A 24424-nucleotide genomic window follows, 5' to 3' on the forward strand; every position below is an offset into this window, starting at 1 on the left:
TAGTCATTTTCTCTTTAAAAGTCCCTTACACTTTGTCCCATTCTGCTGCACAGCTGGCTATGCACTTTAATACTGTACAATGTTGTTTTAACATAAAGAAACACGTTGAACTGATACATTTTTAATAGGTAAATCTGGAAAAAGCCATTGTGCTATTTACATGTCAGCTAGCAGGCCGAGTGTGTATACAGACTCAGTAAATCAAAAGGCCGGAGAGTCCTGAACAATTTATGGGTTGTTTTAAAGTAAAAATGAGCCTTTAATCCTTGATGCAGTGTAGTAACTGGACTATTTGTCTTAGAGACTCAGCTACTTCTGTAAATTCTGGAATGCCCTGGGGGTCCAGCTCTGAACACTACTCTAACTTTTATTCCACTGTTGTTGTTATTGTTTGGCACTGCAGGTAAAAATGATGAGACAAAACAAGGCAGGTGACTTTGCTATGATCCATAGGAAAAAGCGGTGCCTGGGTTACAATTTTATCTAAGTTAATTGAGGTTCGTGGTGGGCCAGGTCTACTTAAGATGTTAAGAGTGGTGTTCCACAGGGGTCACTGCCAGGGCCACTGCTATTTTTAATATATATATACTGTAAATGATTTAGATAGGAATATAAGTAACAAGCTGGTTAAGTTTGCAGATGATACCAAGATAGGTGGATTAGCAGATAATTTGGAGTCCGTTATATCATTACAGAAGGACTTGAATAACATACAGGCTTGGGCAGATTTGTGGTATTTAATGTCAATAAATGTAAAGTATTACACATAGGAAGTAAAAATGTGAGGTTTGAATACACAATGGGTGGCCAGAAAATCGAGAATACACCTTATGAGGATTTAGGAGTCATACTGGACTCTAAGCTATCAACTTCCAGACAGTGTTCAGAAGCCATTAAGAAGGCTAACAGAACGTCAGGTTATATAGCACCTTGATGTGTGGAGTACGTCCCAGGAGGGTCTGCTCAACCTTTATAACACACTGGTGAGGCCTCATCTGGAGTCCTGTGTGCAGTTTTGGTCTCCAGGCTACAAAAAGACATAACAGCACAAGAAAAGGTCCAGAGAAGAGCGACTAGGCTGATTCCAGGGCTACAGGGGATGAATTATGAGGAAAGATTCAAAGTGCTGAGTTTTTACAGTTTAAGCAAAAGAAGATTAAGAGGTGACATGATTGAAGTGTTTAAAATTATGAAGGGAATTAGTCCAGTGGATTGAGACGGTTATTTTAAAACAAGTTCATTAAGATCACGGGGGCATTTTGCACAAACATTAGGAAGTTTTTCTTTACACAAAGAATGATAGACACTTGGAATAAGCTACCAAGTAGTGTGGTAGGCAGTAGGACATTAGGAACTTTCAAAACTCGACTTGATGTTTTTCTGGAAGAAATAAGTGGATAGGACTGGCAAGCTTTGTTAGGCTGAATGGCCTGTTCTCGTCTAGAGTGTTCTAATGTTCTAAAGTGTGGGCCATGACAGGTAATAAATGGAAGTCATCAATTCATTTTTGGAATGTGGAGGAAATCCAAGATATACAGAGAACAATTCGCAGGGAGTGTGGGCAGACGTCATGCAATTGCTTATCAATGAACTAAGGTAGTGTTTCTCAACCATGTCTACAACACACCTTGAAACAACTGCTGCAACCAATAACAGCAACTTGTGACCCACCAGCACCAGCTCATGAACAGTAGTTGGCAAGTTGCCAGTGCTGGTTGCAGTTGGTCTTGGCAGGTCACCTAAGTGATAGACAACGTTTTGTGGTATTTATCCCTATATACAGTATATTGGCAGTTGTCTCACCAAGGTGGGGTTTGATATGTGCGCTCCTACCACCCCCTTCCTGATGTTTGTGTTTACTTCACCCATGTTCACTTTTCCGCTCTTTAATATTCACACTTGTTTCACCTTGGGGGTAGTATATTCTCTTACAGAGGAAAAACTGGGTTGCAACACCATAAAGGTTGAGAAGCAACAAACTAAGGTAACATGCTGTGTTTGGAAACTCGTTTTTTTAGTGGCCATTTTTATTTAGTAAGCTATGTCAACATTTGTGCATCATAAAGTATGTGATATATTGGTTGCAGATATGTTTTGTGTTAGTAGGATAATTACTAAGATAGTGTATCTTCCAGTGGAACATTGTTAATGTTCTGCACTGTTAAGTTCACTTTGGTTATTAAGCTCCAGCGCACAAGTAAAATATAAAATCCATCTTTTTAATCCATCGTTTTATCTTTTAGCTCTAGGCTTTAATCGGTTATCAGTTTGCTCAGTAAAGCCGAGTTAATTTACAAATTGTGATAATCTGGTATTCTGTCACTTGAGCGGGCATTGTCAGTACTTTGTTTTATGAGCTTTTTGCACTCTTCTGCTCAGTAGATCATCCATGACAAAAGACAAGGGGTCCCCAGGCCAGACAACACTGAGCACTGTATTCATTAGCTTGGCAGCTAATTATTTACTGAGTTCTTTTCTTTCTACGCTTCAGCCATTCCCTCATCCATATACTGGTTTTTAAGTGTACATAAGTAATTGCGAATAATAAAATTTTATTTTGTGTCTAAGGCATAAGCACAACTGCCAGTGCTGCATGGCGACACATTGTACATGTAATTACATTACTGACTCCTGCAATTTTTAAACAGTGGACTGCCTGTGTTTTTAATGGCTAGTGGCTGCCATGTACCAACCTAGCAGGAGCTCATTTACTTTCAGCATGCTGAATAAAATCTTATACAAAAGCTTGCCATCAAAAGAGAAATAGGTGTTATTTTGAACTTTCTTAATAGAGCACACTACGCTTTCACAAGAATTGGATGGAAATTGTGGATCAGCCTATATAGTACTTACAGAATATGATATTTTACAAATGTAGGGTTTTTTATATTATGTTTTCTTTTTTTATTTTGTTTTACAGTATATACTGTATAGAGTCACCTGGATAGTGCTGCAGCTACATAGCTCCAGGTAAATGGGGTCCCACATTATAAAACTCTGCATAGATTTGAGCATGAAAATACCTGTAGTCCAAATGGGAAAATGCGTATTCCAAAATAAATCTGATTGATAAAACCGAACATAAGTACATTTCTACACAATTACCCTTTTGTGAACACCAGGGTGCATGCCGTCGCCCTAACCTTGATACAGACAGGCTGAGACACCAATTCCCACATGGCACACCTTTATTTACATGTGGGAATCGCTTCCTTCGCTCTCCACAGGATCACAATGTCCAGAGCAAACAGCACAGTCCTTTACCCCTCCACTCCTCCTCACAGACTTTTTCCTTCTTCCTCCCAACTCTGGCCCTTGTAGTGGCAACTGGCCCCCTTTTATAGGACAACCAGAAGGGCTCCAGGTGTCCACTGACCTTCTTCCAGAAGCACTCCCTGGTGTAGAGGAAGTGCTGCCAAAAAGGGCCCAGTAAATGTCAAGGAGCCCTTTGGCGGTGGCTGATGTCCCTGCTGTAAGTCAAGGGGGCTGCCCTATCTGGGGGCGACAGTATCCGGAATAAGCCCTCTCCCCCGGTCCTTCTGTTCCGAAGGTGTCCCAGCCGTGTAAGGGCCCCGGCGGTCCGCCACACTTTATAATTCAGAATCATCTTGTAAATGTGTTTACGTGATCTTGGCTCGAACCAGTCCTGGCTGCCATCCTGAAACAACCATATATGGACTATGCTAATGAACTCCGTACTTATGCAATGACAATGCTGCAGAACTTCATTGACTGGTAAGGCATCTTCTCATCTGTTGTATTGCAACACTGCCACATGCATCTTGCCTGCATCTAAGGAGTCCTCATGGCATTCACCTGCTACATGTAGAAGTGTTACAGTGAATAAGGCTGTATGAAAAACTTCAGATTCATCCAGTTACCTTACCAACAACATCTTACGAGAATAACCTACACACTGCTCTTATTTGACCACACAACTGCCTCATGTTTATCCTCAGTTTTTTCATTTTTAATAAATTTGCAAAAACCTCAAGTAAACTTTTTTCACATTGTCACTACGGGGTGTTGTGTGTAGAATTATGAGGAAAAAAATGGAATTGAAATAAGGCTGTAACATAACAAAATGTGGAAAAAGTGATGCGCTGTGAATACTTTCGGATGCACTGTGTATATATATATATATATATATATATATATATATATATATATATATATATATATATATATATATATATAAATCAAGGAAAAAAAGGATAAACATGAGGCAATTGTGTGTAGGTTATTCTCGTAAGATGTTGTGGGGCATGTCCCTGTTTTTTCACTAGGTATTTGTCTTGCCATGTTATACTTTAATTCATTTCCTTTTTTTGTGTAACATTTTCATTTCTCTGAGTTTTTCTATGGGTCTTGACTATCATTGATCAGCAACGTTTTTTTCAGTGCGAATATGCTGTGTTTTCTGATGATCTTGTTTGCCAAATATTTTCATGGAAATTCGCTTAGAGGAACTTTTTTCCCCCAGTGGCCCATGATGCTTTGCAAAGCCAACGTGACATCATAGAGCTGCAGCAGGAAATGTTGGATGGTACAGCCCAGAGTATATAATCCTAATAATTAGTGGAAAACATGAAAATACATTTCAACACAAAACACACAAGCAGGAGAAAACTGAAGATGTGCTGGTGTGTTTGTGTCATTTTGTATGGACTTGTAAGTGACCCGTGTGTAATACATGCACCTGCCACTTTAATAGATTACTCACAGTGCTGTGCAGTTGATGGAAACAGGAAGGAATAAAGATTCCATGAATTTAGTGTTTCACTTATTTGCTAGCAGCAATGGTAAATGAGCATCAGGGAAAAAAAAATCTAAAACTGTGCTTTTCTTTTCAAGAAAGGTGAGTACAACACTTGCTATCAAATCTGTTGGGGGCAAGCCTTAGGGGATTCATGCCTCCCGTCTTCCACTGCCTGCAAGAAATGTTACTGTTCTGATCTTTAATTGTTTCAGGGAAGCACGGTGCTTCACAGTTCAGGTGTCTGTGTGTCTGTCTCTCCTGTCACAACACTCACTACAATATACAAATTAATCATTAAGCTTCAGGTACCTTGTGCTACTGAGATCCTGAATTGTTAACGACAATCTTACCTATTTATTTTCTGCTAGTTTCAACTTTTTTCAGTTTTTTCTTCTCTCTCCCTGTTTTTTTATAGTTATTTTACATATTTTTCTAATACATAAGTAGAAATGTGATACTGCAACCCGAACATTTAAAGTGCATGGACTGAAGGAAACTGGAAGTGAGTTGGAAGTGAAGAAAAACTTTGGCTGTAGCCTTGTCAGTGAGGGATTTCACTTGTATTCACTACAAACTTTTAAGCAAGTTGTCCTCTGACGTGGATTCTCATTTTTAGAAGCACATCTGGCCGCGTAATGTTAAGCTACACCTGACCCTGAATTCAGTTAAGCAGGTTTCATAATGGATGGCTGACTTTATTTATACAGGGCAGATAAACAGTACATTCAGAAATTATGAAAAGCTAAAGCACAAATTGTCCTTAGGGACGCAGACAGGAAGCAGTTTAAGTGCATAAAAGTTCATTTTGTCATTATATTATTTAATAAAGAAATATATTGTCCACGTCAGAAGTGTTGATTTTTTTTTTGGCATCGTGTTGTATCAGTTACTAGCCAACCCGCGACGTACCATACGCCGCATAATCAGGCCAGTTTTTTAATGATTTTTAAGCACAGGAAGAAAATGAACATTTGAAATATCGGTAATGTAATAAATCAGCAAGAAAAGCAACATTGTAACAATGCACAGAACGAACCAACACACAATCGTCCATGACTGAAAACTGGCGGACCGCCATCGCGCCTTCTCCTGCCAGACGGAGGGATGGGGGTTCACGGCGCTCAGGCGCAGAGGGTGGAATGGGAGGAGAGGAGAAGGACATTCATTCCGCTCCCTCCGTCATGCTAGTCTGCTGATTTCTCATCCAGTATACACTGCCTGCTCATGTGCCCACCTGCAACTCGTCACTGGAGCCGTTGTCGTCTTTACACAGTCCAGATGCACCTGTGACTCACGTAGACTTTTCATTGCTTTGTGCGGTTTTGGCTGCTTTTCTATATTCTATATATATTCCACCAAAACACCCGACCACGGTAGTAGCGAGGTGGGAGGGGGGTGTGTACAAAGGGTAGGGACGTAACCAGTGGGAGCGTATGAGTCGCACTTAGTGGGAATTCCACTGTTTGCAGCCTGAATGGGGTTCAATGGCTTACCCACGGCTCTCTGCGCCGGGTAGACACACGCTCAATCTCATGCATAATTATTAATTGAATGCTTAACACTTCTGGAAAGACACGGTTGTCTAAATCGGGTTGGTGTGAGAATACAACAGTAAGTGAATGAAAAAATGGAACTCTGGAGAGAGCTAAATACAATACAATTGTGAACCTGCAGCATAACAAATTATTTATTGATGGTTGAACACTTCTGGAAAGACACTGTTGTCTAAGAAGGGAGGGTTTGAGGATACAACAGAAAATTAATGAAAAGATGGAACTCTGGAGAGAGCAACATATAATTGTCCGTGAGTGAAGAAGACGCATGTTTGTCGCGGATGCGAATTGCTGTATGTAGCGTGTAAAACAGTTTGCTATGGTGCACACGGTCATGCGTCGTAACCGAAAACTCAGTTTTTAAAGACTGCTTACTTCATTGTGTTTTAACCTCAGTTGTAAAGGATTGTTTTAAGGATCCCATGGGATACCCCTCGCAAACCGTTTTACACGCTGCATATGGCGATTCACCTCCGCAAGAAACATGCCTCTATGAACAGTCAACGTGGCTCGGAGGTTCATGTGGCCTCTACGACAGACGAATATAAATGACGCCGTTTTTACTGTGTTGTCGCGTCCGAGTTGGTGGGCGTGGCTCTGCAAGTTGTTGTCGTATCCAATGGTCTTGGAGTTGGTGGGCGTGGCTCCTTCCTGCCTGCGCCATAGGTGTCTTACTTGTCGGCGGCTTAGTGAATCCACGCCCCTTCCGGCGTGCTTTCCATGATTGTCTTGCCTTAGTGAATTATATATATAGATTATGAGTCAGAAGCTGTGAACTCTAAGTGACAAAGCTACAAAAACAAAAATCATTTCAATCTTTTTCTTCTTCTTCTTTCGGCTGTTCCCCTTAAGGGTTGCCACAGCGGATCATCTTCTTCCATTTCTTTATGTCCTCTTCATCTTGCTCTGTCACACCCATCACTTGCATGTCCTCTCTCACCACATCCATAAACCTTTGCTTAGGCCTTCCTCTTTTCCTCTTCCCTGGCAGCTCTATCCTTAGCATCCTTCTCTCAATATACCCAGCATCTCTCCTCTGCACATGTCCAAACCAACGCAATCTCGCCCCTCTGACTTTGTCTCCCAACCATCCAACAGGAGCTGACCCTCTAATGTACTAATTTCTAATCCTGTCCATCCTTGTCACACCCAAAGCAAACCTTAACATCTTTAACTCTGCCACCTCCAGCTCTGTCTCCTGCTTTCTGGTCAGTACCACCGTCTCCAGCCCATATAACATAGCTGGTCTCACTACCATCCTGTAGACTCTCTTGCTGATATCCGTCTGTCACAAATTACTCCTGACACTCTTCTCCACCCATTCCATCCTGCCTGCACTCTCTTTTTCACCTCTCTTACACAATCCCCATTACTCTGTACTGTTAATCCCAAGTATTTAAACTCATCCACCTTCGCCAGCTCTACTCTCTGCATCCTCACCATTCCACTGACCTCCCTCTCATTTCAATAATTTAAGAAAAAGAAACAATTTGGATGGAAATGAGCTTACATTCAGGTAAAGGGACCTTAGAATTCATCTTGCAGTCAAACAGATCCTAAATTATTACTACTATAGGGTCAATATTGTCACATGTGCAGGGAAGAGTAATATTTTTATTTGCATGTTCTAATAAACATGCAACATGTTCCCATACTTAGTGAGTATGTCTGCCTTACCTCATAACTTCTGTGTACCTTAATAGAAAAATCTCAACTAAGATGATCTTAAATAGCATAGCAATATAATATCATTATTAGCAGTAGTAGTTTTAATATCAATGAAAACCAGTGGAATGGATTTCACTTAGTCCGGAATCCTGCTATAGCAGGTTTATTCAATCATTGTAAAAAAGCCAAAGAATGAAGAATCTATAGAAGTGGTTCTTCTATTGGCCTGAAGGGGGCAGAAAAGAAGCTGAAAACTGACATTTTATTTTGTAAACACAGAGCGTGGGAGCTTCTGTGTTTCAACAGCCATGTGCTCATTGTTCAGCTGTGATCACAGGCCCTTGTCAGTACAGGGGGCTGAAAGTGAATTTGTTAGTCCACACCTGCACTACAATCACAAGGTATCTGCTTATTTGTTAATAAATGCTTTCAGTAATGGTGTCAAATTAGCTGTGTGTGTTTGTATTTTTTAATCAGACTCCTACCTTTTATTCTGTATTCATTGCCCTACATGTTTGCTCTTTCCTTCAAATCACTTCTTCTGCACAGTATTATATAAAGCAGATTTCCATAAGACAGTGTTTTTATTGTTCATAAATTAGAATTTGATTTATTATTTGTCCAAATGTCTAATTGTGAGCCACTGTGATTTATGCTCTTTTTCTGGTATTCAACCAGTTGCTTAATTAATAGACTTTAGTTAGATTGAAGGGAAGTCACTTTTTTCAATGTCTTACAAAAAACATTATCAGTTTGTGACCAGGTCTTTTTGGAATCACAATTGCACTGCTACAGTGGGCTTGCACCCTGCCCGGGATTTGTTCCTACCTTGCACGCTGTGTTGGCTGGGATTGGCTCCAGCAGACCCCCGTGACCCTGTGTTAGGATATAGCGGGTTGGAAAATGACTGACTGACTGACAATTAGACAATTACACTGTTGTGATGGCTGAACAGGCTGAATATCTTACCTCTGTTAGAAAGGTGGTACAGCATTAATTAGAAAGCTGGCACTGTGTCTTTATGTGGCAGTAAGAATTTAACATGCAGTGTAAAACACATGAAGCAGAAGGGTATAGTGTGAGGAACCTTATCAGCACTGGGTGATGTTGAGAGTTGTGTCCTACAGGGGTCAAGTGCTGAGGCCACTGTTCTGTTTAATATATATAAATGATTTGGATAGGAATATACAGTACATAACAAGCTGGTTAAGTTTGCAGATGATACCAAGCCAGGTGGATTGGCAGATAATCAAGAATCCGTTGTGTCATTACGGAGGGACTTGGACAGCATACAGGCTTGGACGGATTTGTGGCAGATGCAGTTTAATGTAAGTAAATGTACAATATTACAAATAGGAATGAAAAATGTTAGATTGGAATAACCATAGGAGGTCTGAAAATAAATAGAAAGTACATCTTATGAGAAGGATTTAGGTGTCGTAGTGGACTTATCACTATAAAGTTCCGGACAGTGTTCAGGAGCCATTAAGAAGGCTAACAGAATGTCAGGTTATATAGCGCCCTGATGTGTGGAGTACAAGTCCAAGGAGGTTCTGCTGAAGCTTTATAACACACTGGTGAGGCCTCATCTGGAGTCCTGTGTGCAGTTTTGGTCTCCATTCTACAAAAAGGACATAACAACACTAGAAAAGGTCCAGAGAAGAGCGACTAGGCTGATTCCAGGACTGAGAGGTATGAGATATGAGAAGAGACTGAAGGAGTTGAACCAATTTAGTTTAAACAAAAGGAGATGTGACATGATTGAAGCGTTTAAAATTACAAAAGGAATTAGTGCAGTGGATACCTGCTGTTACTTTAACATAAGTTCAATAAAAATATGGGAAAGCGGTTGGAAACTTGATAAGGGTAAATTACTCACAGATATGAGAATTTATGTTTTCTTCACAGGCAGAGCTATGGACATATGGAATAACTTACCAAGTAGGATGGTAAGCAGCAAGGAATCTTTAAATCTCAACTTGATGTGATTTTTGGAGGAATGAAGTGGATAGAATTGGTGACATTTGTTAAGCTAAATGGCCTGTTCTCATTACATTTTTTTTTCTAAAGTCCTAATGTTTAGTTTGTCAATACCAAGCAAGCTACAATATGCCACTTAGAAGCCCAGTCAACCACAGGCATTTTAGTGAACAGCTGACATGGGTTAAGAAAGCTGCATTATTTTATCCTTAACTGCATTATTATGATTTTTTTTCTCCTAGTGCTATTGCTTTCTTTATTTATTAATATTTATTGTGTTTACCAGCATCACTGAGGATGGCATCTCAGTTTTGTTGTGCTGTTGTACAGTGACAACGTAATCTTTACTATTATGTTGAAAGGGAAAATCCTGTTTCATTAATATGGTGTATTTCTAAGTGAAAACAGCAAATGCATGTAATCAGATATTTGCTGTTTATGACATTATTAACCTGGATTTTAAAAAGGTGATTTTGACAAGATAGTACATTAGGTTAGGGATTAATTTTTTAAAAGTGGGAGCTCAAAGCACAGTTTGTAGATGGGTGTAAAATTTGCATTGTAAAAAGGATTGTTAATCTTGACAGTTTAGTAAAGAAAGGAACAAGTTAATGAAATGCAGTGCAGCTTTAAGCCTGCCTGTCAATCTGCAACAGCCAAATCACAATACACGCTTCAAAAACGGGGTGTTCTGTCTTTATATGAGTCCGTCCATGAATCAACATTGACTTCCGGTTGTTAATATATTGTAACAAAGGTGCTATATAGGCGCCTGACCCGACACAGAAAGACACGGAGGCACGTTTTAAAAACACAAAGATTTTATTTTTCTCTTCAACTGTGGGACACATCTTCCCCGTGCCACACAGCCCAAACACAGTTCCAAAGCACAACACACTTCTCTTCCTTTATCACCACTCCTCCACAAGCGTAGTCCTCCTCCTCCCGACCCTGGCTCCTCGACTGGTGGTGGCTGGCCCTTTTTATAACCCACCCGGAAATGTTCCAGGTGCTTGACCACCTGGTCCTAATTGCACCCCCGGATGGGGCTGAAGATTCGTCCAGCCAGGCTGCTGAGTCCATGCAGCTCCCCTAGCGGCCATCTGAGCCCCCAACCAGGCTGTGGAGGACTCCATCTCCCATGGATCCCTGCGGGTGGTTGGGGAATCACTGTCAGCCATGGAGGCTGCCACCAAGCGTCCCGGGGGAGGTACTGGAGTGCCTATGGTGGCTCCCCCGGAACATAAGCAGCTGGGGCGTTCCTGCCAGGCATGGGACCCGGCTGTCCTTCACAATATTTAACCAGAAGTGACAGGGTTTCTGGAAAGCAGGCATAAGTGCCTTCAGTATTTGTTGGCGGCAAATCAGGAAATGACATTACTGACTCCATCATTTCATCAGTTTTCCCCTGGGTATTTCATTATCAGAGCCTGTAAACCGATACCTTAGCCTGTGTGTTGCCCCGTGTAAACACAGGACACAAACGGTTATGGCATGAAGAACTTTGTTTGTGGTGTTCATCAGGGATCAGTGCTGGAGCCGCTATTCTTTTTAATTTATACCAATGATGGTACCGTGTCTCTCCGGAAAATCCTTAGGTACCGTTGGTTTGACTTTGTGTCGAATGAGCGGTTCCTCATGGAGTCCCAAATGAGGCTCATTACCTGCATTGTGAGGGAGCGTCAGTTATGGCACTATGGCCATGTGGTGCGATTACCCGAAGGTGATCCTCATTGTTGAGGACCCGAGTGGCTGGACCAGGCCAAGGGGACACCCACATAGAACCTGGCTGCGGCAGATACAGGGTCATTTCCAGAGGGTGGGACTGGACTACGTGTCTGCCTGGGGGGTTGCCAACCGGGATCCCCAGTTGTTTCGTCATGTAGTGGGTGCGGCAACGCACTGTACCAGTGCATGCTCTCCAACTTGATTTGACTTGACTTGATGTAGAGTAAACTAACAACCTGTGAAAATTTCCTGATCAGACTAACCAAAAGGAGGGTAGTGGATACTCTCGATTCAGAAGAATTATTACAGATGGATGTGAACAAAATTCAGATTTGGGCTAGCATGAGAAAGATGAGACTTAATGCAAATAAATGTAACATGTTACATGTCAGATGGAAAAATATCAAATTTGATTACAAAGTGGCACACATCTAAAGATCTGTAGTGGACCTCTAACTGTCCATGATTATAAACTTTGAGGATACCCATAGGATGTGTAGTTCCACAGCATGCTCTGTGAGGTACAAATCAAGAAAGGCTGACTTCCAAGCTGTGCAGCACAAGCCTCATCTGGGGTATTGTGTGCAGATTTGATCACAGTAATGCAAAAAATGATATATTATCACGCATGCGTACCGGAGGATCTCTTTCCTGGCTCACCTAAGGTATGTGGTACCAACCTGGGCGAGAGGGGACGCTGTCACTAACAGTCTTGTCTCCTTTTTCCCTCACAGCCTTGAGAAATTGCCTTTTGAGGGCAACGGAGTCAAAGTAATGCCATCCCTTCTGATCTGTCCAGTATAAAAGGATGACACTCCTTGAAAGTGGCGTCTCATTTAAACCTGACCTTCCTGGAGAGAGAGTCTTTTTGAATGCCAAGTGATTGATCTAATTGAATTAAACAGGGCTTTTCAGGGTTAGCACCCCAATTGTCATTCGCCTCACATATATATATATATATATATATATATACTGGGGTGGGTTGGCACCCTGCCCAGGATTGGTTCCTGCCTTGTGCCCTGTGTTGGCTGGGATTGGCTCCAGCAGACCCCCGTGACCCTATTTGGATTCAGCGGGTTAGAAAATGGATGGATGGATATATATATAGTGTAAACCCATACTGTAAAAAGCCTGGGGTCCTAAAAATTATTGAAATTGTCAGAATAAAACTGAAATGTAGAGATGTCAGGTAATTGAAAGCAACTACTCTGGGCATCTCTCTCCCAGGAGGATTCATTTTGCTGATGTGCTCGCCTCACTTGAGTATTAGCAGCGGGAGGAAAAGTAAAAGGGATACTGTTTTGACAATGTGCTTGTCTCGCTTGTGTATTAGCAGCTAAGCGAGTTTCTCTCTTTCCTCGGTGGTTTCACTTTGGCAACAGAGTGGCTTTCTTTGAGCCTCATGCTGTAGCCTAACACGTCCGGGCCAGACAGACAGACACACACACTTCCACGTGTAGACGTTTATATATAAGATATATATCAGCATTAATATAATACTAAAGCAGAGCGATCAGACTGATTTCAAAATTGCTATTATGACCTATGGGGAAATATGGAATTCACTGAATCCTCTCAGTTTAAGAAAGGAAAGGAAAGAAGTTAATTATCAGCAAAAACATTTCACTAATTAAGAAAAGGGTTAGAATGAAAACCTGGAGCCACTGTGGTCCTCCAGGACCGGAGTTGGGGACCTCTGCTGTATAGAAAGTGTTGCTATAGTATGAATACTGTACATCAGTAGGCAAAACCCTAAATGAGTCCTTACAAACAACAGCAAACTTTATATAGACACTTTCTAATATGAACTCCAAGCTAAGGCGCTTTTCTAGTACAGAATTTTGTTTAGTTGTTGCACAATATAATTAATAGCCTAAATTGGACATTATTAACAATATCAAATTAATTTGACTTTTTTTTTTTTTGTTTGTTTGTTTTTTGAAAACACTTTGGCGAATCTGACAGTTTGAAGCTAAACACAAATATAATTTTAGATTATATTAATGTAGAAATTTGGAGAAACATGAAATTAACTTTAATTGAATTTAGTGTGCTTAATCACTTCATTATGTTGACCTATTGTATTAGTTACTCAAGCTTATGTTGTGCTACTGATTTTCGTTTGTACTATATGTCTTGTTTTAGTGTCCAACAATAGTAAGCCAGCATTGATGGATTCCATTTGTTCCTGAAAGCGCTTTTCCATTATTGCAATTTCCTGGTGAAGCGTTACTCCATGTTTGTCACTCACTGCACCAGGATTAGCAGGGAAGAAGTCCAAAAGTGAATCTTTAGTAACATGTAGGAATTCATGGTTAGTATGCTAGAAGCGTTTATCGACCAACTGAACATAGTTTGGTGCACTGTGGTTATTTCAGCAACCTCCTTGAGTGCCTTCCATGCTATTTCCTCTGGTCCTCTAGCAGATCTTCAAGCCATTTGTCAATAATGACGTGTCTGATTTGTGGAACAAAAAAAAAAATTACCTACCTTGTCTTTTTTAAATTTTGGTATCACTTTCACTGTTTTCATCAATCCAAGTTTTACATTAAGAGGAGGCAGAAATATCTTTGTTGGGTTGATAAGTAGTTTATGTGCTACACTTTTCTGCCCTTACGGAGTGAGCAGTTCTTTTTAATTTAATTAGACTTTTCAGCACCTCAGCCCCATGCTGTACTTGCTATATTTGAGCTGCATACCTAGGAGAAGTGATACTACTTTTAGATCACCACGGATGTACCAGTTGTGGTTGGTTTTATTGTATATGTATACTTAGAAATTGAGAGGAGACCACAAAAATAGGCGATTGCAATAAAATTGTGCATGATAAATAAATGTAAAGATGATTTTTGTGATTAGCAGGTCATAATCATACAATGCACTCAAATGTGTTTAGGAAGTAAGGCTGCATGATATTGGGCAAAATTGCGATGAACGATAAACTGATCATCTCATACAGCTCATACATCTGTGATTTAGGAAAAATAAATATGGGATGGAATCTGGTATCGTTTATCAAGTTTATTGATAAGGACAGCAGCATGTGTTTACATAGGTAGTGGGTAATGGCCTGAATTATTTCTTTTTGATGTTGCAATCCGGGCTCATATGGTGATGCACATTCAAAACTTTTGGATATTAGAATTATAGAATTAAACGAGCCCAGCAGTTAATGTTGGCCCGGTGACAGTCTGCTTGAAGTCATCAGGTTTCTTCCATGTCTGCATGACTTTTTCCATTAATCTCCAGTTTTCTTACATCTTGGAGGAACACGTATATTGAATTAACTCACAACATTAAAATGGCCCAGTTTGTGTGTGATTGTGCTCTATGATGAGTGCTTCCCAGGCCAAGGTTGATTCTCCTGGGACAGTTTGACACTTGCTGTGTCCCCCAACTAGGACCAGGTGGGTGCAGAGGATGGGTAGAAAAATAACTGGACAGATAGACCTTTGCTACTTTGAACATGCTTAATTTGCATGTATGCATGCATGTATTTTATTGCACTAAATGTATGCCAATTACTAAACCAGGTGATACCCATGTTTACAGATGTAATGTAGTTCTTGATGGCATAAAACGTCTGACGCAACAGTTGAAGTTTGTTAGATAGATAGGTGGGTGGACAGATACTTAATATGAACTAACATGAAGTTACTAAGCACTAGCTAGCCAGTAAGGCTTTTATATCCCATGGCATAGAAACTTACTTTGCTTATGGTGGTCCATTAACAATACAATTCCGATGTTGTCTATCCATTCTTCTATGACATGAGCACATGTAGTTGAATAAGTGGATATTACTGAAACAACTTTTTAGATAATTGGGATACTGAAAAGTTGGGTTCATCAAAAGATTAAGTTGTTGCTAGTAAATTCTTTGGCGATTTTTCTCCTGGCTTCAAAATATATTATGCCAGTTTTGCAGATAGTTTTCCAGATTTTACAATCTGCTGCAGGTTTCTCCACTTCTTCTGTAGATGTTATATAATTTTAAGGATTTCTCTATATAATCTTTGAAACCTCCAGGTCTCCAGTGGCCAGATTCCAATTTTCCATACAGAATGATAAAAAAGAGACAGGACTGAGGCATCCGTATGACATGTCAAACCCACCAAAGCAGCTACCAGATTATCACTGGTTCCATACTATGAGAACTTGTTATTTGGAGGATAGCTAGATAGATAGCTAGATAGATAGATAGATAGATAGATAGATAGATAGATAGATAGATAGATAGATAGATAGATAGATAGATAGATAGATAGATAGATAGATAGATGTGTAAGGCACAATAAGATAGATAGATTCTTAATATGAAGTTACTGAGCACTGGTTGGCTAGCATGGCTTTAACGTCCAATGGCACAGAAACAGGTTTTGCCTGGAGGGGTGCAGGACAAATGTAAATGGCCATTTTTCCATTAGATAATACTTTGCTAATGTAGATGGAAATACAAGGGGGTGAAGTGGGGCAATATTTCCAGTATTGTTAAAAACCCTTTATAATAAATCTTAAAGCAGTTCCCTTTTAAACACCTTCAAAATTCCCATTCCTGTGAACATTTCATGTACTCCTCTTCTGTTACTGTGTCTGTAGCGTCCTGCATTTTTTTAGATTCTTCCATAATAGTAAATCTTATTTCCTTAAGTTTGAACTTGAAATTTGGGAATAAAGGGAAGTCGCAGGGTGCGAGGTCTGCAAAGCAACAACCACATTGCTTTTGGTCAAATTCTCTTTGACTGTCAACAAGGTGTATGTCTGTGTGTTGTCGTGGTACAAAACTCAGTGCTAGGAGTGTCACTAGTCCGAACATTTTTTTCCTGATGCTTTACTGTATACGCCTCAGTAGTTCAATGTAATGCTACTGATTGACATCCTGTCCACGGGGAACAAATTCTTTATTAACTAGTCAGTGTTGAAAAACATGATCATCATTGTCACTTGAAATACTGCCATGGTGGCATGGAGAAAAAAAAAATCACCCAAGTCTTCTGCACAATTGTAAAATAAATGGCAAAAATACACACTCAATCAACTCGGGATGATGCCGCTGCGTGGAATGATTAACCAGACTGCAGGCATTCAATTCCTATCGGCATATTTGATAACTACACCCTGCTCCTGTGCAGTTTACCGGTTCTGGGAATTTTTGAGTCCCGTCTTGTATTTTCTCAGACCACCTTCCAGGATCTCACATAAATGTGTGCAACTGACTGAAAAGGCTTCTGCACATACACATTTTTTCATCATACTTATTAAACCGTTGGTTGAATCAAAGTGGCCTGTGGATTATTTTAGATAAGATGCAGGAAGGAAATGCTCCACAATGTGAAAGAACATTAAATAATTACTAATTGATTGTACCCAAAGAAAAAAGAAAAACATGTCTTCTCTTTTACTGAAAGGTCAGATTCCCTTCACTGTTGGTGTCAGGCTCAGGCCTGTTGGCTTCTGGTTTTCCACATTAATGAACAGCATGTCTGTTTTGAACATGATAATGGCTGATCCATTTGAGCATACTATATTTCTCCAGTTCTTGGGAGCTTGTTGCCCTCTTTGCACCATTTTATCTTCTGATGTCCATTGCTGGGTGTCAGGATGGACTTGGGCAGTGGAGCCCACTATTTTACATTTCCATGCAGTGCTGTCAGTGGGTTGTTCTTGATGAAAATTGCAAATTCTCATTTTAAACAATATTTGCAGTTGACCAGGTGGCCACACCATAACAGTGGCACTGGTTACATGGCAGGGTAGGGGGTACCTATAAAAGTAAATATATTATTAAGGTGACATAGGGGAGAAGGCATAACAAATACCTCTGCATGACAGAGATGTTCACACATTTATGCTAGTCAGAGCATAAATCTGCTGGCCAGCCACTAGAGGGCAGCACTGCCTGTCACTGTGAATAATGACTCAGAAGTGAAAGCTTTAAGGACATTAGGGAGAACTAGTAGGAAAGCGGACAAAATTCCTCAGTCCACTAGGAGACAGCACTGTGGGAAGGAGGGAACAATATTATCTATTTAATAGAGCAAGTAGCTCTTTAGGCATTTTGAGGCCAAACCTGGCTTAGTTTCCAGAGACCCAGTGGCTTCTAGAGATAGTTTTACTTGCCTTGTAGCCACAAAGGTTTATTATGACCCTTGAAGTGACCTAAGGATGAAGTTTAAAGGCAAGGGATCGAAGGATGTCTCCTTATAAGAACAAATAAGAGTCTGAGAGAAAGAGAAGGTGAGCAGGACTGCTTCACTTTAGGTGAAAAAGTGGGAAAGCTACTGCATCTTATTGATGAAAACAAATCTATAACAGCTGGTCACAGAAGGGCAGACAGGGCTTTGCTTAGTTGTTTTTTTATTAAATTGCAGTTTTCTACTTGTTCATCTATAATTTGTGCATTTAAGGAACATAAAATTTGCCATATATCTTTTAATCTCTTAATTTTGTCATTTGTTAAGCTAAACCCCCTTTTAGGGATTCCATGGAGAGTTCTCCTACTGACCATCAATGGAAAAGTGCATGCTCCTCCAAATAACGCATCCATGCTCTGATGTTTGTTGCATGCTGTTGCCTAGCAACACTCTTTGTCACGTAATACTTGTTCTTCAGAGGAGTTTCTGTTTCAGAGAGTGTTTGAGCACCAGATTTAGCTGAGCTTTGAAGGCTCTTACTGAGTTCAAGTTTTGGTGACAATCTTAGTTATGGGCTATTGCATTCTAGCCTCTTTTCTGACATTCAAATCTCTTTTTTCCCTTTTTGATTCTTGTTCTGACCCATCTGTGCTCCAGCCTTGTCCATATTTTTCATTCAGACATTTTTATTGTATATTCAGCTTTATGCTGCTAAAGGGTTTTATTTTTTGCATTCTGTACAAGTAAGAATGCAACGGTCATTCAAAACTACGTACTGTATATAGTTAGTTGGTGCTTTACAGTGTGTCCAAGTTCTGGTATGTACTGAAGACATACAACAACAACAACAACAACATTTATTTATATAGCACATTTTCATACAAACAGTAGCTCAAAGTGCTTTACATATTAAAGAATAGAAAAATGAAAGACACAATTATAAAACAAAATAAATCAACATTAATTAACATCGAATAAGAGTAAGGTTCAATGGCCAGGGGGGACAGAAAAAACAAGAAAACTCCAGACGGCTGGAGAAAAAATAAAATCTGTAGGGATTCCAGACCATGAGACCGCCCAGTCCCCTCTGGGCATTCTACCTAACATAAATGAAACAGTCCTCTTTGGATTTAGGGTTCTCACGGAAGGGCTTGATGATGATGATGGTCACGTAGACTTCTGACATGCCCTCTATCCAATTATTACAGCAAAACTAAAAGTACATCACATGAGACATGAGGTCCTTACAATTGTCACCATTGTGGTGAAAGGTCTACCTGTGAGGCCAGAGTTTTCAGCCGTTCCACATGGAGTAGGACTGGCTCAACTATGATATGGATTTGATTTATCATTTTTCATGGCTTCTGAGACTTCCTTGTCTGAGTATGGGTGTTACTGGACCTGAAAAGTCTCAAGAGAAACCATGAAGTTTATGTCTAAAAGACAAAGATATATTTAAAGGGATGGCAGAAGTTCAAATGGTTGAAAGGACATGACAGCTATTAACAAACGGCAACGCTGCTGAACATTTTTCCATCTTGTTTCACTAACTCATGAACTATACTTGTTTTTAATTCCCATTCTGTTCATCATGCAGAAAAAATGTGTCCACTTTTTCAGCCTATACCTGCGTATGTACAGTATGTACATGGCATTAATGTAGGGATACATCACCATGCATTTTTAAAGAATCAAAAATAAAGCTTTGTAGCTGAAACATTGTGTTTTAACCTATTTCTGGGCCTACTGACTTTTGCTCCTTTACTTTTTTTTAATATTTGTATATATATGCATATACATATGCATATGTGTATTTACTGGCCGCCCCTCCCCCGGTTCCGCCCACGTAGTAGTGAAACAGGACAGTGAGGAGGCCTCCACCCGGCTCCCTACTCTTGACGTTACGCTTCCCCTTCCCTTTGGCCCACAGCCTCTGTCTTGGATTAGCACAAATATATCGCTCCTGCAAGCGAACTGTGATTCTCAGCGCGATGAAAGAAGTCACAAAATCAACCAGAATGTTCAAGCAAATTATAGAAAAAAAACAATTTAAATCCATTAAGTAGTTCTCTCGTGAAAAGGGGACAGACAGACAGACAGAAAAAATGTTGGATTTTGTATACTGTATACAATATATAGATAGATATATAATATATAAGATATATATATATATATATATATATATATATATATATATATATATATATATATATATATATATTGTGGAGGCCGGCCTGGACACAGACAGGTGGACAACGATGGTTCACCCAGCACACGTTTATTAACACAGTCCATATTTACAAGTGCCACACACAACCCCAAAACTAACCCAAAGTCCAGGCCTGAACGGAGGGAGGCGGCCCCTTTTAAAGTCGTCCGGATGTACTCCAGGTGCCTCCCTATAATCTTCCGCCGGCACTCCCCAGGGTGTGGCAGAAGTGCTGAGGGCCAGGGCTCCTCAGGCATTGGGGCGCCCCCTGGCGGAGACCACGGGCCTCTATAGGGTTGAGCTTCCAAGCTCCGTTCCCGTGGTCCCCAAGCCCACCAGGGAGGTCACCCTCTCATAGTCTGGAGGTGGCGCAAACCCTCCTCCGGTCCCCCTGGGCGTCTAGGCTGGGTACCACCTCCAGCCACTCGCCACTATATATATATATATATATATATATATATATATATATATATATATATATATATATATATATATATATATATATATATATATATATATATGTGTGTGTGTGATATGTGTAGATATTATAATATGCATCTGCAAACCTTCAGCTATGATTTGTACACTTGTGTCAAATGCTGCTTTTTTGGCTCCAGCTATTGTGCCCATAAGTTATTGTAAATATATAGACATTGAGTAATCCAGCGTTTCTCAGCCTTTAAGTATTTGTGACCTGAGTTTTCATAACAGTTTTAATCGTGCCCCCCTAACATTTTTTTGAAATGTAGATGAATTTTATTATACCTACTTAACTTTTATCAACATTTATCTAACTCTATATTTATTGTTCTAGGATCAGAATGTAGTTTAAGTTAATTTGTTTTGGTTTCACCGGTCATGGTGGACAATGTTGCAGGCTGCATAACATTCATCATGTCAGCTCCAGACTCTTTCACATCTGTCACATGTGCTCAGTTTGAACCTGCTCTCATCTGCGAAAAGAAGTGGGCGTCAATAGCAGAGCTACCAATTGTGGGATTCTCTGTCTGATCCCAATCGAGATCTGAGCAGTTAGCACAGGTTCCAACAGAGGATGTCTGGCCCTCATGTTGTCCTTATGAAGTCTGTTTCTGACAGCTTGGTCAGAAAGATGCACACCAGCAGCCAGCTGGAGGTAATTCTGTAGGGTTCTGGCAGTGCTCCTCCTGTTTCCTTCTCACACAAAGGAGCAGATACCCGTCCTGCTGCTGGGTTGATGCCCTTCTACTTTCCTGTCCAGCTGTCCTTGTGTAACAGCCTGTCTCCTGGTATCTCCTCCATGATTTTGAAACTGTGCTGGGAAACAAAGCAAAACTTGTTGTGACAGTAAATTTGGATGTGCCATCTTGCCTGCAAAACCATTCCCTTTTTGGGGGTTGTCTTGCTGTTGCCTCTCCAGTGCACCTGTTGTCACTTTCATTTGTACCAAAGCAGGTGAAATTGATTCACAATCGCTTGTGCTACACAACTGGACAGACTGATATCTCTGAAGCTTAACTGACTTTATGTCAGTATATATATATATTTATGATATATGCTGTGTATATATATGTATGTGTGTATGAAGCAGAGCGAATCCAAGAATAGTTAGGGTGCCAACCACATAAAACCCCATTTAATTCAGAGAAAAAGAAAAACTTCAAAACACTAAAAAAAAAATAGCCTTTGAAGAAAGATATAAAAGTATGTCTGTCCAGTGAGGTCAAGTCCAAATGAGGGCATCTTACTTTTATACCAGACAGACCCGAATAGGCAGAGCTTCTTTGCCTCGGATGCAATCATGGGGTGGTTTCTTGAGGCTGTGAGGGATAAAAGGCTACAAGATTATTAACCAGCTCTCATCCTGGGGTGGTACCACATACCTTAGAGGAGCTTGGAAGGCAATCCACAGGCATGCAGGTGTGACAATACAGTATACAGTGGTGTGAAAAACTATTTGCCCCCTTCCTGATTTCTTATTCTTTTGCATGTTTGTCACACAAAATGTTTCTGATCATCAAACACATTTAACCATTAGTCAAATTTAACACAAGTAAACACAAAATGCAGTTTTTAAATGATGGTTTTTATTATTTAGGGAGAAAAAATCCAAACCTACATGGCCCTGTGTGAAAAAGTAATTGCCCCCTGAACCTAATAACTGGTTGGGCCACCCTTAACAGCAATAACTGCAATCAAGCGTTTGCGATAACTTGCAATGAGTCTTTCACAGCGCTGTGGAGGAATTTAGGCCCACTCATCTTTGCAGAATTGTTGTAATTCAGCTTTATTTGAGGGTTTTCTAGCATGAACCGCCTTTTAAGGTCATGCCATAGCATCTCAATTGGATTCAGGTCAGGACTTTGACTAGGCCACTCCAAAGTCTTCATTTTGTTTTTCTTCAGCCATTCAGAGGTGGATTTGCTGGTGTGTTTTGGGTCATTGTCCTGTTGCAGCACCCAAGATCGCTTCAGCTTGAGTTGACGAACAGATGGCCGGACATTCTCCTTCAGGATTTTTGGTAGACAGTAGAATTCATGGTTCCATCTATCACAGCAAGCCTTCCAGGTCCTGAAGCAGCAAAACAACCCCAGACCATCACACTACCACCACCATATTTTACTGTTGGTATGATGTTCTTTTTCTGAAATGCTGTGTTCCTTTTACGCCAGATGTAACGGGACATTTGCCTTCCAAAAGTTCAACTTTTGTCTCATCAGTCCACAAGGTATTTTCCCAAAAGTCTTGGCAATCATTGAGATGTTTCTTAGCAAAATTGAGACGAGCCCTAATGTTCTTTTGCTTAACAGTGGTTTCGTCTTGGAAATCTGCCATGCAGGCCGTTTTTGCCCAGTCTCTTTCTTATGGTGGAGTCGTGAACACTGACCTTAATTGAGGCAAGTGAGGCCTGCAGTTCTTTAGACGTTGTCCTGGGGTCTTTGTGACCTCTCGGATGAGTCGTCTCTGCGCTCTTGGGGTAATTTTGGTCGGCCGGCCATTCCTGGGAAGGTTCACCACTGTTCCATGTTTTTGCCATTTGTGGATAATGGCTCTCACTGTGGTTGCTGGAGTCCCAAAGCTTTAGAAATGGCTTTATAACCTTTACCAGACTGATAGATCTCAATTACTTCTGTTCTCATTTGTTCCTGAATTTCTTTGGATCTTGGCATGATGTCTAGCTTTTGAGGTGCTTTTGGTCTACTTCTCTGTGTCAGGCAGCTCCTATTGAAGTGATTTCTTGATTGAAACAGGTGTGGCAGTAATCAGGCCTGGGGTGGCTACGGAAATTGAACTCAGGTGTGATACACCACAGTTAGGTTATTTTTAACAAGGGGCAATTACTTTTTCACACAGGGCCATGTAGGTTTGGATTTTTTCTCCTAAATAATAAAACCATCATTTAAAAACTGCATTTTGTATTTACTTGTGTTATATTTGACTAATGGTTAAATGTGTTTGATGATCAGAAACATTTTGTGTGACAAACATGCAAAAGAATAAGAAATCAGGAAGGGGGCAAATAGTTTTTCACACCACTGTATGCTATATATAGTTACATACATACATACATATTTGAACGCTTTGCTTTAATTTCAATTCAGTGGTGAATGGACATGCCAAAGCCTATAAGAACACAGGGCCCAGGGAACCAGCTTAATTCTGGATGCCAGTAAAGGGCACACTTACTTTCATGCTACATTAATTTACAGTTGACATTAAGCTAATCATATAGATGTTTTGAGTATCAGAAAAGTCTTGGTGATAGATAGATAGATAGATAGATAGATAGATAGATAGATAGATAGATAGATAGATAGATAGATAGATGATAATTATACATAACACACATGCATACTTTTGCCATTTGATTACTGCCTGACATCTGATAATGATAGCAAAACATTAGCACTTTGAGTCAATGGGATTAGAATAGGAAAGAATATATGGGTGAACTTATACACTTTACATTATATACACTGTATGTATATATATATATATATATATATATATATATATATATATATATATATACATATATAATTTATATATATATATATATATATATATATATATATATATATGTGTGTGTGTTCACATTCCATATATATCATATTTACATAATACTTTGACATACATGTATTTTATATGCAGTTTTTATTTATTGCACACAATATTTGCAGTATATACACACACACATAGGCAGCTCTTCACCCTTTTATAAGAATAAAGGAGTTCTATGTCTTTAAATAATTTCAATCAATGTTTACAACCTCTTGTGGGACTGAACCTGTCAATTTGCCAACTTCAAGGCAGCTGTAGACGCTCTCTACTAATTCTCTTTGCCCTCCCTCCCTCCCTCTCGCTTGCTCACTCACTCACTCACTCTCTCTCTCTCTCTCTCTCTCTCACTCTC

At 40.1% G+C, this 24424-nt stretch overlaps 1 protein-coding gene across 1 annotated transcript in view; it reads left to right on the top strand.

The window, feature by feature from the left end:
- sgcd (sarcoglycan, delta (dystrophin-associated glycoprotein)) overlaps positions 1-24424 on the top strand; it is a 905470-nt gene that overhangs the window by 48967 nt on the left and 832079 nt on the right. The window lies entirely within an intron of this gene.

This window comes from Polypterus senegalus, chromosome 13 (assembly GCF_016835505.1).
Source record: "Polypterus senegalus isolate Bchr_013 chromosome 13, ASM1683550v1, whole genome shotgun sequence".
Taxonomy (NCBI): domain Eukaryota; kingdom Metazoa; phylum Chordata; class Cladistia; order Polypteriformes; family Polypteridae; genus Polypterus; species Polypterus senegalus.